Source organism: Zalophus californianus, chromosome 8, assembly GCF_009762305.2.
Source record: "Zalophus californianus isolate mZalCal1 chromosome 8, mZalCal1.pri.v2, whole genome shotgun sequence".
Lineage (NCBI taxonomy): Eukaryota > Metazoa > Chordata > Mammalia > Carnivora > Otariidae > Zalophus > Zalophus californianus.
The window spans coordinates 1,521,107-1,541,317 of NC_045602.1; the positions used below are offsets into that span (position 1 = coordinate 1,521,107).

The 20,211-nt window shown below is 45.9% G+C and overlaps 1 protein-coding gene across 16 annotated transcripts in view; it reads right to left on the reverse strand.

Moving 5' to 3' along the window:
- MYT1L (myelin transcription factor 1 like) overlaps window positions 1-20,211 on the reverse strand; it is a 419,036-nt gene that overhangs the window by 276,002 nt on the left and 122,823 nt on the right. For 15 of the 16 annotated variants that reach the window (XM_027623405.2, XM_027623404.2, XM_027623410.2 and 12 more), the window contains one exon: window positions 1,282-1,392. The exons of the other annotated variant lie outside the window; for it this stretch is intronic. The gene's annotated coding sequence lies outside the window, so the exon portion shown is untranslated. The remainder of the gene's footprint in view (window positions 1-1,281; window positions 1,393-20,211) is intronic. 16 annotated transcript variants of the gene reach the window in all.

Here is a 20,211-nt window from a genome sequence, read left to right on the forward strand (position 1 = left end):
CTGCACTGATAATCATCATTTCAATGTGCACATTTAACTCCAAGCCAGAAATGCCAATTCAATGAATCCGCGTTTAAAAATTAGACCCATGCAAAATATTCCATTAAATGTTCTTTAGCTTATGACTACAACACAGCCTCTATCTGTGATGCACCTACAATCCAGAAACTTGAACTGACTTTAAAGTCAAGTAGGACTTTAATGCTCAATGTGAGTAGGTTTTTAAAAACTCCAGGGAAATGATGATTAAACATAATGCCTTTCCAAAACCCAACTGATGGGTGCAATGGGTTCTTCAGGGAAAGGGAAAAGGGTAGAGTTTAGAAAACAATCAGAACTGTGACCTATTACGCTCGTTCATAAAGCCCATAAAGATGGCAGCACCCACAGGGCGGCAGCATATGGAAACCAGCAACAGCCCTAATCTCCGTGGAGCGGTAAGCAGTTCTGTCATCAGACAGGCAAATGGTTGCCGGCAGACGGACAAATTGCTCCTGCACAGTGACCCTTAGACGGCATGTTGCTCCTGCACAGTGACCCTTAGACGGCGTGTTGCTCCTGCACAGTGGACCTTAGACGGCGCCAGAGCTTCCCTCACGGAGCGCCCTAAGAAATTACCATCACACCAGAGTCACCTTTGTCTTCTCCAGCAAAGCAACATGTGTAAGAGGGACTCCCGAATGTGGGCATTGAGAGGATAATACCAGAGCTTTAGACAACAGTTCCATGTGTGCACTCAGAAGCGGAGACTTCACAGAGGCGAGATTTTACTCACATTTACGATCATGTCAACCTCCAGCTTATGAGATTCTCTAAAAATACATGTGCTGCCTGGGCAGCAATCAGTCAACGCTCCCCCCAACTCTCCAAACCATAACTGATGAACTTTACAAAGCACTTACTTCTGCAGCAAGTGTGGATTTTTTGGCTATGATTCAAAATGAAGCGTTTCCATTCGAGGGTCCCAGGACCACTTCCCGCCACCAGCAATCCCCAGGACACCTCACAGCACTCAGAAGGACGCACAGCCTGCCCCACCCGATGCAGTGTTAGTGGCAAGAATAACAAATGCATCATCTAATTTAACTGTCAATGGCTCTTGTCAGCATGAATTGTCTGTTGGGAGCCAATATACAACAGAACTTTTAACTGCCCCCCCCCCCCCCTGGAAGCCAGGAAGCACCAGGAAACCGGGAAGAGTGGTGAGTCGGAGCAGCAGATGGGGAGGACCCAGGAGACAGGACCCCTGTGCATGCCCCCCAGCGCTGCCGCGGCTGGTACCTGCACTCAGTTGCCCAGGGTGCTCCTTGGATCCGATCTGCTTCCTCAGTAGGTCAGAGTCGGAGACGCCCCCTCGACGTGACTTCACCACTTCTCCCTTGGGTTCATTTTCTAGAGGACAGAACAACAACAGGGCAACATCACTAACTGCAGGGGAGGGGCTGATGGGCACTTGCTCCTTTGTGTGGCGGCCCCGACGACAGGAAGCTCCATTTAAAGTACGTTACTCATACATAATAGTAACACACTCATGAAGACGCGTGTAATGATTTTACTCAGAAACTGATAGGAAAGGCCATGACGGATGAGTAGAAAATGCTTTTAAACATTCAGTTAAGTTACTTTGAAATCCAAGATTTTTAACAGTTTTTAAATACATCTCTAGGTTTGAAGGTAAAACTAAGGGCACGTAATATTTAGATTGACCAATTACCAGCCAATTTGTAAGATTATTGCCTTTTTAACACTTCGATGCAATTAAGAAACAGTTTAATAAGTGAGAAATATTTGAGATGTGTAACTGTTTCTTGGAAATAATATGATTTCACTCATAACAAAACACAGTCTGTTGATGACAAGGGTTTTTCTAGATGTCAACTCAATTTTATTTTAGGGGAAGAACACAAAAGACGTTATCTTCATTAATGAAAATTTTGAATTTATTAACTCTCTATTTGGGTTTTCTGCAATATTGTCTCAGGATTAGGAATTATTGACTATTCTAATTGGAAAAGAAAATATCCAGGTCATTTCAAACTACACTGTCAAAGAGAGAATTTATTTTGTTTAAAAAAAAGATGGACAGAATATCAGAAAGTGGAGAGAGCTAGGTGTCTTGTTTTAAAGCTATTGTTTCTGGTGCAAACCTCCAAATTCAGAGACGCTCATTAAATTGAGTCTATGGCAAATAACAGAGAAGTGTTAATGGGCAGCAGTGAAGTGTGTCAGGCAAATGAAGAGACCCCGAGGGCTCCGCGCTGTTTACCATCAGCTACATTCTGCAGCATTACCATAAATCCTCTAAAAGATACTGTACTTCCCTTCCTGCGTGTTACCTCACAATAAAGGAGATACTCAGCATACTTGGCAGGTGGGGTGTGAAATAAGATAAGACGCAGTTTCCTAGGAAATTCACAGGCAGCCAATAAAATGCAACCATAACCAATGTTATTATTTTCCCTAATAAGAATTTACCAAAACAAACACATAAAGAACAGAATAATTTGGAAATATGCACACGGAGCTAGAAAGGTTTCAAAATTACCCTGAAAAATCAAGGTTGAAAAATAAAATGGGAGTAAGTGTATTTTTCTGTGTATCAAAGTCAAGACTCATTAGTTTGGAGTTCTTATGTAACATTTTTAAACAGGTAAAGCTTTTAATACAAATTATGACCTGTGGTTTTATTTATAGCAACCCAAAGCCATCTATACTAGAAAATCTTTGAGGAGAACAGTGTGTTTTATGGTCTTTTCCTGACCGCCAATACTCAAAACACACACAAATAGGTAGGCACGTACACACACATGCCCACATGCATGCACACACGTGCACACATAATATAAATGCAGGAAATCCTTCTCAACACGAACCATTCTTTTACTTACAGTATGATTTGTAAACTTAACTTTTATGTGACAGAAGCAAGTGCCCCCCATACCTCCTCGCACCAGACACACCACCTTCCGACCATCTAGATTTGGAGGTGAGCATCCGTCTGGGATGAACAGCAATGTCTCCTGCATCCTCAGCCTTGCACTCTGGTCACTAAAGCTCAGCGTTCAGAGCCCTCACCCTTGCAAGATGGAGCTGGGAGCACATACAGGTACTCAGCAGCTGGACACAGGGCTGTTGAAGACAAACGTGTGCTTAGTGGCTATTGCAATCCAGGCTCCACTATTTTGACTTTCTGAAACCCATGCCTGCTCTTTCCACCAGATCCTACTAAGAAAGTTACATAGAAGCTTGATATTATTGGTTTTGAAATCATAATATAATGCTTTAAAAGATAATAATTATGTTCATGCAATATTAGTGAACCTACAGACTGTCATGCTTATACATTATTTCTGGATAAGCAAGAGCCATCTTAGCCAATATTGGTATGAACATTTTGGGGTCATCGAACCTCTCTGAATTCAGGTTCTCTCTCAGACAATTATAGGGCCAGGATAAAAATGAAAAGCACTTCCTTTGACTCCCCAAAGCCCAAATACTTGGAGTTCCCCTGCCTTGCTCTGCCACTGGATATAAATTCCCGGCCAGGGAACTGTTTGCAGGAGAAGAGCACCATTCCTGTTTCGTGTACTCACTAAGTTTGTTTATAGAGTGGGTGTACCATCTACACCTTTGAATGGTGGCTAAGTGGCCCCAGGAATCACCCTACAAATGCCTTTCTGCTGCAGGACATCCCGACCACAGGAGGGCACTGACCTCTTGCCCGGGTGCACCTGCCCTTCCACCGGGATGTCCCCAGCAGGTGCCAGCCCCTTGGGTTTGGGGGTCCGGTCCCTGTGTCTTTGCTTTCCTGAGGTTTCTTAATGTCAGAGAGACCTTCTGATTAACTCAGTTGTGTTTAAATGACACATGCAGGTGTCTCTTTGGCAATCTGAGTCACTGTTACAGGATTATCTACCAGAGGAAATGTCTCTTGCCTTTTTTTCTCCCTAAAAGTTCTATGTGAGATTGGTTAAAAAATGAGGGACATGTTTTGACAGTGCTCCTCCTCAGACTTACAACATTGAACAATAGGAGCCAGACAATTCCTCATAAGGCAGGTAGGGGTAAATCCTTCTCAGCGAGCAGACACAGAGGCTCAGGTGAGTCTCCAGGAATGAATCCAAAGTCCAATGACCTGGTTTTGTTTGCTCTCCTGGACCCATGCTCAATATTCTCTGAACAGGAAAACCTGTCTTTAAAAGGACTTCGGTGTGCTTGAGTGTGAAGAGACTAGTGTGTTGTAGGGGTCACAGACTCCGCGGATGCTCCCTGCGGCTGCCCGCCTCCTCCCCGAGCTGCCTCATCTGTCCCTGTTCATAGAATGAGATCCCACCCCCCAGGGATGGCGTGGAGAGGAGTAAATTGCTTGTACATAGTAGGCTCTCCATCAATCCTTCCTGCTTGAATACAGGAATTGTTTCCCTTTGTGCCAAATTCAAGATATTTTAGTAAATCCACTCCCTTGCTTCTATTCTTTGTTTTAGAAATTTAGGTCCATTTTCAGTTTTTCAGAGAAAAACAAGAGATCATCATCAGGAGACAAAGATGACGAGGAAGGTAAGACGGAACACGGACAGGTCAGTGAGCGGACAAGGGTCTCTCCAGATGGACTCACGGGACATCAGAACGCACGCAGGTCTTGAAATCTTCCTGCTTGTCATTTTTTAAAAATGTTGATGCACCTCTTCATCATGCATTTTCCATTTAAACTGTTACATATTTGCCCCAAAACTCCATCCTTTTGAGTGTTGCCATGTATTTTTGAGAATTAAGAAGGTCCAACTCTACCTTGTGTACAACCTTAGTATTTCCTGTGGATTCTCTGTGCAGGACGGCTCCTCGGAATGTCTCCAGCTATCTTCTGATTACTAGGTATTCCCACGCTTACACCCATATCTGAAGCCACCACCTCATTGGAAAGGAAACTCCTTTCCCATTGTGGGCTTTTAGTGAGAGCTAGCTGGACCCCGATGCCAAGGACAGGGTATTGGTAGGTACACCTGTCCACGGGGGGTGGGAAACTCACACAGGCTTGCATGGCGGTGATGGGAACACCACGCCCTACAGAAATGGACAGGGTGTGTGACAATCTGAGATGTGTGACCCTCGCCTGACGATTACAGCTCCCAGCAACCACCAAACATTGTAGTCACATCTAACACAGATACACGTACGACCATGCAGTATTGCGGACGATCAAAACTGGAGAACTGTCTGCAGTGGACTGGTTAGATTATTACAAGTAACAGTGTAGGATTGGTCTGTATGGTTGAAGGGACAGGGTCACCGCGATGAAGAGCAAAGTGTCAACAGAACGCTATAGAACAGCGTGTACAGTGAACCCCACCTGCACACACCTTTGCCAATCTGTAACCCGTCACACGCATGTATGTCGATACGTAGAAGAACACCTGGAATGTGTACATATCCATGGCTAACTGGGATCATCTTTGGAAAAAGAGTGGGATTTTGAAGACTAAAAAGGATTTTCACTTTTTATCTTATATGCTTCCAGTTGTTTAATAGTTTATTGCAAAAGCAAACTCATGTAACACGTATGTAACCAAAAAAACCCCTAAAAATACGATTTCTTATATCTATTAGTATTTTCAAAAGTTATGTATCAATTGTTATAAAGAATGATTAATAAATTCAGGTTAAATAAATAAATTCAGGACCTTGTACTTCCAAGGTCCCATAATAATTACGAGCAACTTGAACTCCTCCCAAAACCATTTGTTGCTTCCCACTGTATGTATAACTTGTTCTGGGATCTGCTGACTATTTACACACCAATAAACAATGCTATAAGGAAATCACATTTAGGCCCAATTAGATCATTCAAGCTCATTAAAAAAAATTCTTCCAAATTAAGCAAAATGATATAGAAAAGCAAATGAAGATGGAGGCAATTAAAACAAAGGCCAATCAGTGCTATATCAGGGAGGAGAGAGCTGCTTCTGACACCAGCGGCCCACCAGAGGCCGCCCAGCGGCCCCCAGCAGCCATCGCCCCAGCACTCTCTACCTGGTCAGGTCCGCTGAGCCTGCGGCCGCTGATGAACACTAAAAATCTGTCACCGAAGGCACAGCCCCAGCAACAAATGCCGCGAGCTAGAACAGCTTCTGGAGTCAGTGGACATTAGAACTAGAAGTAACTTTAATGAGCGTTTGGCCTAGTCAAAACCCTCCATTTTTAGACTTGGGTGCTAACATCTGGAAAAGCTCAGTAACCTGCCCAGTTTCTGTGGAAAGTAAGACAGATCCAGGGCAATGTCTCAGGTGGACTGTTCTCAGCTCCCTTCCCCAGCTACTCAAGAGCTGTTCTAGAGAAATCTAAGACTTAATTTCAGTTCCTTTTAGTAACAATCCCAAGCTTGAGTTGCCACAGCATGTGGATGAATAACTTTTAATGCGGCATATAATGGTAAAGATCAGCCTCAGCCACAGAGCAGTATTTGGGGTTCTGCATTGGTATGTGAATTTGGGATATCGGCAGCTGCAGGATTTGGCCCCAGAAGGGGTGACCTCCACCTACTAAGGCTTTCAGGCTTATTTTCTTTGACCGTCGGTGAAACAAGTGATTCTTACTGAAATCAAAGCTTTCCAAAAGGCAATGCACAAATTAACCCCAGAAGACACAGAGACATCCCCTGCCATCCTTCTTCCTGGGAAACCCCTTGGCCCAGACCCTAATTACCCCTTAGCTGAGTTCACTTCCCCACCTGCCGCCCTAACCCTGTTCCTCCTCTCCCCCATCCCAGCTTCTCTTGCTTCTATAATGCCATACCTCTGCTCAATAAAAAATCCATTCAATAATAACAGCAGTTATTATTGTTATACCACTGCCCATGAATCACAATATAAAGTTCAAAGTGTTTCACATACAAACTTGTAAATTATGCCCATTACAGGTGAAGGAACTGCGGTTCAGAGGCCCTGGGTCAGCTCGTAAGAGGCAGAGCTAGAAATGCAAACTGTCCCCTTGGCCTGACCCCCCAGTGTATGAGGCTGGTTACAACTGTCTCTTGAGTCTTGAGTCTCATTATTGCCCCATGGGACCTTTCATCTAAGACATTTTCTCAGTGTCCCTCCAATACAGAGGCCACTTTCTCATACCATCTTTCCCTCTATTTAAATATCACAGATTTAATGAACTATTGGGATGTCATCAAGATAAAAAGCTTTTGCACACAAAAGAAACAGTCAACAAAACCAAAAGACGACTGACAGAATGGGAGAAGATTTTTGCAAATGACATATCAGATAAAGGGCTAGTATCCAAAATCTATAAAGAACTTATTTTTTTAATTTTTAAAATTTATTTTATTTTATTTATTTATTTATTTGAGAGAAAGAGAGAGAGAGAGAGCATGAGACGGGGGAGGGTCAGAGGGAGAAGCAGACTCCCTGCTGAGCAAGGAGCCAGATGCGGGACTCGATCCTGGGACTCCAGGATCATGACCTGAGCCGAAGGCAGTCGCTTAACCAACTGAGCCACCCAGGCGCCCTATAAAGAACTTATCAAACTCAACATCAACATCCAAAGAACAAATGATCCAATCAAGAAATGGGCAGAAGACATGAACAGACATTTTTCCAAAGAAGACATCCAAATGGCCAACAGACACATGAAAAAGTGCTCAACATCACTCGGCGTCAGGGAAATCCAAATCAAAACCTCAATGAGATACCACCTCACACCCGTCAGAACGGCTAAAATTAACAAGTCAGGAAACGACAGATGTTGGCGGGGATGCGGGGAAAGGGGAACCCTCCTACACTGTTGGTGGGAATGCAAGCTGGTGCAACCCCTCTGGAAAACAGTATGGAGGTTCCTCAAACAGTTGAAAATAGAGCTACCATTCGATCCAGCAATTGCACTACTGGGTATTTACCACAAAGACACAAATGTAGGGATCCGAAGGGGTACGTGCACCCCAATGTTTACAGCAGCAATGTCCACCATAGCCAAACTGTGGAAAGAGCCAAGATGCCCATCGACAGATGAATGGATAAAGAAGAGGTGGTATATATACACAATGGAATATTATGCAGCCATCAAAAGGAATGAGATCTTTCCATTTACAACGACGTAGATGGAACTGGAGGGTGTTATGCTGAGTGAAATAAGTCAGTCAGAGAAAGACATGTATCATATGACCTCACTGATATGAGGAATTCTTAACCTCAGGAAACAAACTGAGGGTTGCTGGAGTGGTGGGGGGTGGGAGGGATGGGGTGGCTGGGTGATAGACACTGGGGAGGGTATGTGCTATGGTGAGCGCTGTGAATTGTGCAAGACTGTTGAATCACAGATCTGTACTTCTGAAACAAATAATACATTATATGTTAAGGAAAAAAAAGAAGAAGAAGATAGCAGGAGGGGAAGAGTGAAGGGGGATCAGAGGGGGAGACGAACCATGAGAGACGATGGACTCTGACAAACAAACTGAGGGTTCTAGAGGGGAGGGGGGGTGGGGGGATGGGTTAGCCTGGTGATGGGTATTGAGGAGGGCACGTACTGCATGGAGCACTGGGTGTTATGCACAAACAATGAATCATGGAACACTACATCAACAACTAATGATGTAATGTATGGTGATTAACATAACATAATAAAAAAATTCATTGCCAAGACCACTGTCAAGGAAATTATTTAAAAAATAAGTAAATAAATAGCACAGATTTCCCAACGCTTTTATCAAATCCCACCATTTATCTATTCAGAGACTGCCCAGATCCCTCCAGTCCTCGGTGGGCCACACCCTCTGAGGCAGGGCAGGGCCACCCTGCAGCCAACCGTGGTAGGTCACGTGCTGGGAGCATCTGTGGTGCGCACATCTCGCCTGACATAGCGGGCTCCCTCCTTCTCTTTGCTGCCCCTGCTGCTGTTGTTACTGTAATAAAAAGTAGTAAGTGCCTTGGAGGCAGGGGTTGTATCTGTTTGCCTTTGCATCACCAGAGGCCAGGAGAGAGGCAATTCCTTAAAGGAATGAATTTTAATAAGATGTTTACTCAGGATGTTTATGGAAGATGCTTACTATTCTGTGGGTTCCTCATGGTGTCTAGCCTAGTACCCACATTATTAGGGACTCCTACATAGTTACAGATCAATTGGAAAAATACGAGCCGTTTGCCCAGTCTGTTAAGCCTGCTATAGTAAAATGCCACTGACTGGGTGCCTTATAAACAACAGAAATGTGTTGCTTAGCTCTGTAGGCTGGTAGTCCACAGTCAGGATGCCAGCAGGGTCAGCGAGGCCCCTTGTCTGGGTCGCAGACGACTTGCTGTGTCCTCACACGGGAGGGGGTGAGAGGGCGCTCCAGGGCCTTCCCCAAGGGCACCAGTCCCATTCATGAAGGTTCCACCCTCATGACCTGATCATCTCCAAAGGCCCACCTCCAAACAGCATCACCTTTGGAATTCGGTCTCCACCTATGAATTTTAGGGGGACACAGACATTCAGACCATAACATCATCCTTCAGAAGATGGACAGGTTGTCCAGGAAAGACAAGGCTCAAGCACAGATTTGTTTGAATCAGTCATCTGTCTCGTGAGTACATGTGGCAAGGAGGTAACTTGATGTCCGTGTATGTGCACACTTGGGAGAATATTTCTCACTCCTGGTGTTTCTGAGACACAGCAATGCCATGCACTGAATCATGCTATTAATTGCTTGGTGAACTCCACAAAATTTGCAGGGGACCCTTGGGTAGAAAGTCAGAATTGGAGCAACAAGCCCCCTCTTAGAATATCTATAATTACTGTCTGTCAAGGTCGTGATTGTAGATTGTGACTTAAATATGTTATTAGTTCAACTTAAACCAAGGCCTCATGTTCCAACCAGAAAATTCTAACACTAAGGGGCGTGGGCACATTTAGCAACCTTTGTTTTTGACAGACTGCTGAGTAGAAATGCTTTGTCTTCTCAAGGTGAAATGCCAAGGATGGCTCTCTAAAACTCGCAGCCATCTCATTGACAGGGAACTCACAGGAAAGCACAAGCTGAGAAATGGGATTCCTCTGTGTGAGTATATCTTCCAACTAACTGCTTCCCAAGTGATGAAAAAGACCCTCCCAAAACATAAACGAGTGGAACCACACCAGAAGAAAAGACTTCCGCACAGCAAAGGAAACCAGCAACAAAATGAGCAGACGACCTACTGAATGGGGGAGGATATTTGCAAATGATACATATGAAAATGGGTTAAAATCCAAAATATGTAAAGAACTTCTGTACCTCAACACCAGAAAACAAATAATTCCATTAAAAATGGGCAGGGGACCTGAATACACATTTTCCAAAGAGGATACACAGATGGCCAACAGACATATGAAAAGATGCTCAACATCACTCATCATCAGGGAAATGCAAATCAAAACCACAGTGAGATACCACCTCACACCCGTCAGAACGGCTAGAATCAACAACACAGGAAACAACAGGTGTTGGCGGGGATGCGGAGAAAGGGGAACCCTCACGCACTGTTGGTGGCAATGCAAGCTGGTGCAGCCACTCTGGAAAACAGTGCGGAGATTCCTCAAACAGTTAAAAATAAAGTTATTCTATGATCTAGTAATCGCAGTACTAGATGGGAAAATGAAAACACTAATTTAAAAAAGATACATATACCCCTATGTTTACTGTAGCATTATTTACAATAGCTAAATTATCAGTGCAACCCAAGTACCCATCAATAGATGAGTGGATAAAGAAAAGTGGTATATATACCCATGGAATATTACTCAGCCATAAAAAAGAATGAGATCTCGCCATTTGTAACAACACGGATAGACCTAGAGGTTTTAATGCTAAGTGAGATAAGTCTGAGAAAGACAAATACCTTATGATTTCATATGGTGTTGGAGACTCAGAAGCACGTGATTGCCTGGACACAAAGCACAGCAGGTGGCATCTTCGGCACTAACCAGAGACACCTGTTCCCTTCTCTATTTGGCGACGGGCTTGTGGAAATCTCCCTTGGATCTCATGGAAGGAGGAGGGCTTGGGAACCCCTGGCTGCCAAATGCACCAGCTCAGAAGAGCATTCCAGAACCAGCTCAGCCGCCAGAGGCAGGAAGGGAGACTGGACCGGAGATGAAGAGCTCAGGAGCCAGCCCGCACAGAGCTGGACCCTGTGGGGCCCGCAGGAGAAGGGCTCACGCCCAGGTCATCGGCCCCCTCCGAAGCACCCCCGTGGAGGTGTGCACAGCACGCTCGGGCTCCCAAGCAGGAGAACTGGGTCTGCGGTTGGAGCTGGGAGTTCTAGGACTGATGGAGGCGGAGCTGGGAGGGGTGTGGAGCACCGTGAGACAAGGGACAGGGGACGTTGCCTGGGAGGAAACAGGGGACACAGGAAGAGAACACGCATGTTTGGACACTAGGTCCCCAAGGGTCCGTGCCTCATCCAGGGACGCAGGGAACCACCACAGGCGTTGGGCAGGGAATGGCCGGTTTAGAAACGTTGCCGTGGGAACAGAGGGAAGCCCGAGGGGCTAAGAGGGCTGGGCATGTGGAGGGGCCACCTGCAGTCCTCGGAGGGGCCGTGGGCTCAGGGCACTGTGCACCTGCCGCGGGAGGGCTGAGGGCGCAGACTGCCGTCTCACACCTCCTGCCGTGAACTCCTAGCCACGGAAGTGAGAAAGCTCTTTGTTCGCAGAGCTCCAAGAGAGTCATACTTCGCGTTTCTGAAACTACGCTCCACCTGAGGGCCCTGCAAAGTGGTGACTAGGTCAGAAGTTTCTCCATAAGATGAGGTAAAAATCAATATTTCTGGGGAAAAACTGCATGGAAACATAGCTAAAATCTGCAGAAATGGGCAAAAGTAAAATTCTTGTTTCATAAATTTTATTTTAAAAATGTCTATGGATGTTATATCTTTAGCTAATAATATCTTCTTGATATTATTAGGAAGAAAGAAAGAGAAAAAGAGAAAGGAATCGGGAAATAGGGAAAAAGAAGGGGAGGGGGAGGGGAGGAGGAGGGGAGGGGGGAAGTAATCTGAACAACATGGAAAGAGCTAAGGTGGTCCACATTTGAAAATTTAGAAACATTGCCAATATCCATCGATAGGGGAATCACAAATGAATTATAATGATATGATGCTATTAAATATGTAATTACTAAAAATGACGGGCAAGTGCTAGATACATTTGCAGGTTTAAAGCATGCAAGTGCTCAAAGACATGGTGGGTGTAGGGAAGGGGAGGGGGAGGGTGTGGACAGAGCACAGGCCTCCACCCCACTGGGTCCATTCTTATGTGAGGGCACGTCATACATGTATCAATTATGCAATGACAAGCGTAGGTGGCAAAGTAGTATGTTTTTAAATTTGAAATAAATGAGACTGTTTCATGGGATGATTTGATCAATAAAACATCTCCCCTTCCGAGCAGCGATGATCTGGATTCTAGCCTGCATACAGCCCCAAGGGGCAGATGTGTCCCCAGGGCGTGGACAGGCCATCCCAGAGCAGGTTGTGGGGATGGAAGCCCTGTTCTCTTTCTGGGGTTTGTGGTGGGCCCAGAGGGACTGTGCCGAGAGACCCCGAGCTCAGTGCTTTCCTGCTAGGCTCTGGGAGCAGACACTGGGGCACGGCCCACCTTGTCAACACCTGGTGACTTGGAGCAAGCTTCTCGAGTTTCTGGGCATGGGTTTTGCCCCCTGCGGAATGGGAAGGGTGTTAGCAGGTGTCTCTCCCTTAGAAGGGCCATCAGAGGATTAAGAGGACACAGCTCTAGCATTTAGGACTTGCCTGCCATATTGTATGCTTTCCTCATAATCAGTCAACAGCCAGCTCCCGAGCATCCAGAACAGTTTTCTGTCCTGTTCTGGCCTCAACCCGCTCAGGCTGCAGATGGGCAGGCTTACATGCTGTCTCGTCAGCGCACCCTCGCCTGGCAAAGAGAGCAAGAGAGAGCCAGCTCCCGACTCTTCCTGTCAGAGCAGGACCCCCATCACATGGTCCCCACCCTCACCACCTCATCAGCCCCCACAGGCCCTGCTTCAAGCACCTGCACGCTGGGGCTTAGGGTGTTAGTAGATGACCTTTGGGGGATGCAGACATTCAGTCCATAGTGGTCCCTGATAGGCAGTTCACTCATGTTTCTCTCTGATTCTTTATAAAAATATCACTTTAAAAAAGAAACAATAGCAAGTGGACTGAAGGTAGTGGGGATTTGGGCATTTTTAACACATAGAGTTTATATAATAACTATGTACTCTTAAAATTTACTAGTCACTCTGTATTTTATGCTTTCTCGTACTTCCTTGTATTTTAAAAGCTCTATACAAAGATGAATGACTCACAATAAATTGTACTGTGTGCAAACAAATATATCCAACCGCTTGGTGCCCACGTGTGGGAGGAATGAACTCCAGGCTTTCCTGAATCCCACATTCCTTACTGGAAAGGTATTTTTCTTCAACCCTTTTGCCAAGATAGTATGTACAATGCCAAAGAAATATGGATCCTGATGGTCAGATGATGGGGCAAAGGCCACGGACCTGTGTCTTGGAAATGAGTCCACAGCTGATTTCCCACCTGCTCAGCACAGACACACGTGCAATACACTTGCACCACTGGCCTGGGTGCAGTAACAACGCGGGAGTCTGCACTGACCCCTCCCCAGCCCTGCTCCCCCTGCTGCATCCTAGAAGGGGAAATCCTCCAGTCCTTCCTGGGCTCTCCACTTGCTAACACTTCACTTGATATTGGTTTAAACATCATAGAATCCAAATCTACAATAAACAGATTGTTATATAATTCTACCCTGAAGAACTAAAGTCTTACATCTGATCTGAGAGACTGTAAAATCTACACCATAAACAAATACCAGGGACTGCGGTGCAAACAGAGCCCCACTTTGCCCATTATTTGCTGATAAAGAGATCTGTACGTTAAGCAAGGCCAACCTGTGTCAATGGTCTTTCTAACAAAACAACTTAGTAAAAGACGCCCTTTCTGCCTGTGGATATCCCACTATTTGAATGGCTAGACTGTTCAGTTAAAATAATTGGGGGCTACTCTGTGGGGAGGCAAAGCAGGCACTTGAAAGTGATTTGGCTCCTTTGTCCATCAACTCATAGACGAATCCAATCGGAAAAAGAAAAAAAAAAAGCCCACCATGTGAAAGTAACCAACCTCAGTGACTCTCAAATGAAACAAAAATGAAGAAACGTCCAGAGGAGTAAATGTACTGGATTAGTAGGTAAAAGTGTACAGCACACCCAGGTCTATGAGACGCCAATTCTTCAAGGAAGGTGAACTCACCTGGCCCCCAGCCAGGTCAAGATCCTTTAAAGGGACCCATCAACCATGCCGCTGCCCTGGGGCCACGGTGCCCCATGGGCCGTCAGGGAGGGAACAGGGACAAGTGGAGGGCAGTGTGGGCTCTGCAGAGGGGTCTGCGGAGGCCACTCTGAGCAGGGACCTAGGAAGATGTGCCCACGGCCCTTTTCTGTGTGCCCCGTGAGCCCCATCAGCTGTTCCCTACGTTCTCGGTTTGGAAAGCGGGTGAGTGGTAACAGACCGCATTCTGTGTGTTTACCTTTTGTTGATAAATATGTCTGTGAAAATGCTTATCTTATGATTTCCTATAATTAAAGTCCTTTTGTATAATAAAAAATGAAAAACTTGAGTAAATACATTTTGAGTAAATTTGTATGACAATGAGTCAAAGTTTTAAAAAATAACAACCCGTTAGTACTATCACATACTTAAGATTTCTTTCTATGATGGAAAACCTGAGGGTAAGGACAGGTAAGTGACTGGCCGCCCATGGCCACACAGTGGCATCTGACCCAGATCTGAGCACGTGGGGTCCGGGCAGCGCATCTTGGTGATGCACAAACAGCAGACAGGAACCATCGGGAGATGAAGGGCCGGCTGTTTCTGGGCGTGGTAACAGCAGGAGCGATAGTGAGTCCCCTGAGCAGATGTGATGCTTGTGTGGGAAAACTCCATGTAAGATCCAGGACAGTCATCTCCAAGGCACGAGAATACAGGTGATGCGGGGGCTCGCTCGAGCACTGCAGAGACATGGGGTCCTGCTTGTGGTTCTGCTCCTTATGAACTTTATGCTCTTGGACAAATGTTCTATCTCCTTGAGCAACTGTTTTCATGTATACACACCAAGTTCAACCAAATGACCTCTACAGCCCTACCAGCTCTAAGTCACAGGAGACCATGATTAAAACGTTCCTTTAATTTTTAAAATTTTTTTTAAGTAGGCCCTATGCCCAGGACAGAGCCCAACATGGGGCTTGAACTTGGGACCCTGAGATCAAGACCTGAGCTGAGATCCAGAGTCAGACACTTAACCACCCAGGCACCCCCAAAAGTTTCCTTTAAACAGTGAGTTCAAATATGCATCATAGAATTCAATTATGACAACTTAAAAGTTGAACACAAGTTTACGCAATGCACTTTATAGACAAAATAAAGTAACTGCATCATCTCCTGACCAAAAAGAAGTCACTTTTATGTATTTTTTATTTGCTTCTGATCCTCTCTTTTGAGAAGCAGAAAATAAAGATTTTTTTTAAAAAGTATTACACAACCTGGCCTTAATGAACCTAAAAAGCAATTCATCATCACGAAATCTAGACTTTTTTGGATTGCGGGCGGAAGGTAAACAGGCTGTAGGCAGTGGTCCTTGATGTGAAAGCAAATGTCAGAGGAGAAGCTCTGATATTTGGTCGTGGGCTCCCACTTTCTCACAGGCATTTACTAAATCCACGTTTGATGAGCTTCCCCAGCTATCAATTCTGCCAGCTCCCTGGAGCCGCACAGAGTGCGCCGCGTGGAAATGTCATCCGCCAGGCCTGCAATTACCGCCGGCTGCAATCACGGGCACAATGCGGAATGGGTCGAATCCAGGTGAGAGCGGACGGCAGTCAAGCCTGGGGATGGGAGAACAAAGCCATTTTCTCTCCTTTGCCGACAACACAACCATCAGGGCTTAATTAGGAGGCGCGTGTGGGCTGGCTGCTTGAAGGCTGCTTATTACCCAGCTCGGCTCCCAATCAGCCTGTGCCGATGGGCCACCGAGAGCCAGCCACCGCGGCCAGAGAAGGGGACAGGCGGGAAGGAGCCACGAGTGCAGAGGGGACAAGCCCTAGGGAATAAAAATAAGTTGGGAAGGGAGAGGGGCCAAAGCCCTGAGAGCCAGCCGAAAATAAGTCACACAGCTCTGTGGGCGTGCCCTGCGCACAATTCACCAGATGCACCTGCTCTGGCCAGAGGCGTTCAGTACCATGACACTCCCTGGTCCCTCCACCCCCAAAGTTCTTCTTTTCAAACAACATACCGCAGAGACCCCCCAAACTGGAATATATGGAGTACATTCTTTACTTTTATTCACAATTTTTTATAATGAACTTAAGAGCATTTATCTAAAACAAGTTCCCTTATTCCTCTGTATATCATACGTATTTATTGCATATTTATATTGAATATATATCTATTTGTGTCTACATTAAAATATCAAAGGTTCTGTTCAAAATATCCTCTAGAGACTGGTATATTAACATTTAATTGTAAGTCTGTCTTTCAATAAAGCCTGTGCATTAAAAATAAATGTAGTATTTACTGGGAAGAACCACACACACACACCCCTCCTATATCAAAACACCTACATTCATGTATGAACTAAACACAAAATTGCATTTTCCCCAGTATTATTAAAATTTCATTGTAGTAGGGACAGCCGCACAACAGAGCATGACTGAGAGCCGTTTTGTTGAACCTTGTAAGCAAGCCTGCGCTCGGTGGTGCGGTGCCCTGCTCGTGGGCGGAACTGCGCAGCCGCCGCGCGCAGACCCCGGGCGGACCCGGACAGAGCGCGGAGGGAGCACGACAGCGGGCATGCGTGCGTGCACGCGGTTCAGAGTCAGGCGCAAGACTTTATGGAGCTTAATGCCCAAGTATCCGTTCAAGGGAGCCCCACAGTTCCTCATCTATTTTAAATGGCCCAGGAAATAAGCCGTCCGTGCGCCTGGATGAGACACAGAGGCGATGGGGGGCCGGAACTCTGCCATCCCCGCCCGTCACTTTCTCCTGGGACCTGTGGGGGCGCGCGCTCGGGTTCTCTTAGCTTCTGCTCGTGGGGCGCATGAGGGTTTGAGAAAACACGAAGCAGCAGCTGAAGCCTTGCTGGTGAGCCATACAGATGCAGGCCGACCGAAGTCTGGAGCAATGCGGCACTTGAAATCCATGTCCAAGGGGAAATTACAGCACAAGATTTGTCCTGCATCTGACCAAACCACCTCTCCAGTAGATGAGGTTGCCCGGACCCAGGAAGCACAGTCTCTTCTCAGACTTTCTACACAAGCCCCAAAGTGAACATGGCTCCTCTCTCAAACCACAATGAGAGAAAATAAATTTACTGCCCGCGACTCCAAATCTACTTCTTCCTCTAATCCATCCTCCACCCAAGCAAGACAATGTATTGAAAATTGGGTCAGACTGGGCCATCTTCCCACTCGAGCTTGCAGGCGCTCTCCCAACCCATTCAGGGTCTTGACCACGCCTACAGGGCTTCATAGGAACTGGCCCTTTCTACCTCTCTTAGCTCTCCCACAGCAGTTCTCAAAGTGGGGTTCAAGGAACACAGTTATTTCACCCCAGAGCCTTTGCACATGCTGTTTATTCGGCCAGGAACACCTAACCCATGCCTAAATGTTAACCCCCTCCATGGTAAGGGCTTATGCCTCATCTTCTGTATCAGCCCTGCAATTTTCCTTTTTTGGGACCTTGATTTTTACTTTCCTTATATTATTTCCCTTCTCAAATGGGAAAAAATTCACTCACTCAAGTATAGGACTCATCTACCTGGTCCCTGGTATCTTCACAGTGCCCACCGCACAGTAAAGACCTGAAAAATTAGTGGGCTGGTAAGTGAATGAGACACAGGATTGTCACATCTCAGAAGAGATTACTAAAATACATGCTTTGAAGCTTCTTTGTACATATTCAAGCATATATCAGATTCTTATTTGTTGAAAACGTTCTGGGTGAGGTCTTCCCTGGGAACTGGAGAGTGACCAGGGTTATGTCATTTGGTGGGATACTTTTGGAGACCCTGGAAATTGCGAAAATATTCCCTTTAGTAGTGAAGATGGAGAAAGCATGCAAATGAGATAATCCAAAGCCTAGTGCATCTTGGGCCCCAGAACCTAGCGCATCTCAGACCGCGGAACCTAGTGCATTTAGGGCCCTTTTAGGTGAAATGCTGTGAAGAATCAGGGCAGGAGAGGATAAAACCAACAGGTCAGATCTGAGCTTTTCAAGTAAATACCATTTGCTTTCCACTGGGATCAGAGACCCTAGGAGAATGTCAGAGCCATATCGCTTCTGAAGAATATGTGGATCCTTCCATGATACACATTTTAGTCTAACTAAACAAACGAAGCGCCAACCCAAAGCTGCCCCTGCTTATGCTTATGCAGCAGGTTCCCGGACATTCTGCAGAGGGTAGAAGACTTTCACTTCCCTGGAGAAAGAAGCAGCTGGGCCAAGAGAAAGTGTTGCTGCTGTAGACCTGGGCCAGGGTGGGTGGGGCCACTTCCTGCAGTTTGAGGAGAACCGAGTCATGGCCCTGGATCAGGAAACACACATAAGCCAGATACGTAGAAGTAAACAGAAACTCCGAAGCCTCTGGTTAGGTAGATGCACAAGCACAGAGCCTCACGTGCATGTCTGGGTAATATCTTCCAGCTCAGTTTCCCCCAACATCCCATTCCCCGTTTCTTACCCTTTCAAGCAGAAGAGGATGTGGGGGAAGAGCCCTAGGACATGGATCAGCCCAAGTTTTATGAAGTCAGTTATTCAACACCCTACCAAAGATGGCGGGAGTGGGTCAGCAGAACCTCCCCTGGAGCTCTGTTAATGCTGTTAGCTTGTCTCCTAAATTTGTCAAAGCCTTTCTTTTACCAGACACCGTGCTTGTTCCTGCAGACAAGACAACAGACAAAAACAGATGGTGTCCCTGCCCGGAGGGAAGCCCACTCTTCTCTATAGAAATCTGACTTTCTCCAGAGACCACTGTGCAGTGGAGGCATCGGGGTCTTTAGATCCCATGCTGCTATGCAGTCTGCCATGATTTTCCCATGCATCCCAAATTGCTGAACCAGAAGGGCTGCCCTGAATGAGCTTACATCCTACTATAAATATATGTCAGAGGAAATTAATTCAATGCAGGTGCACTTGGGGCTTGGGGTCTAATAGGAGAACGTGCATTCTATATTCAACCCTCCACTGTAGCTCCAATAGCAGCTGTAGAGAACAGCTAGGTAACACATGGAAGGGCTCTAGAAGAATGATTCAAAATCCCACTTACGGCCTTTGCTTCTTTTTTCTTCACCCTCTTAGCCAGGTTACTTGTTAGTCTCAAACCTGCCAGTACATGCCATCCTGAGAGGCACCTGCCGGTACCTGCTGTGGGTGGCAACCACCACATACTTAATTTTGATTCAGCAGCTGGCTGTGTCTGCAGCCTTTCTTCTCAAATACTTCATTGTTCATTTCTCTATTTTGTCTCATTTCAGTTCGAACTGATCCTGGCAGAGCACGAAGCCCTGTCCGGGCGTCTCCATCACTCTCCACTGTGAAGAAAGAACCCTTTTTTGTGATGGGAGCCCTCAGGTCTGGGATAGTGTGACCTTTGCTGAGGTCCGAGATCAGTCAGAGTAGGGTCAGCAGTTGGCCTGCAGTGAGGCCCCTCGCTTGGGAAGCTGAGTGCAGTTCGCTTGAGAATCAACAAGTCAAGTCTTCAACACCTGTCTGTTAACACAAATGCACTTGGGGATCCTGTTTTTTTTTTAAATTAGAATTGCCAGTCCTACAATGAGAAACATGCGCTCCCACTGTCTTCAGGTACTAAAGTCAGTGTCTGGACTGGAAAATCATTTTATTTCTCTGGACTTTGAAATGAAAACAACACCTTTGCCAAAAATATTTGCTAATTAAGAATCACGAAAATGCTTAAATGTTTGAAAACACAGTGAAGTGATATGCCCTGCTGTCAGAATGCTGACCTCCGCATATTGCTTCTTGTGGTCCATTGTAGCTCAAATATTTTGTCCTTTTAACTTCATTAAATGAGGCAGGTATATAAGGCTTGCTCTCCCTTTTCCCATCTGTGACACTTTGGAATGTGTTATCACTCCATTTTGGGTCTGGAACATCACCCATACAATCTATAAAC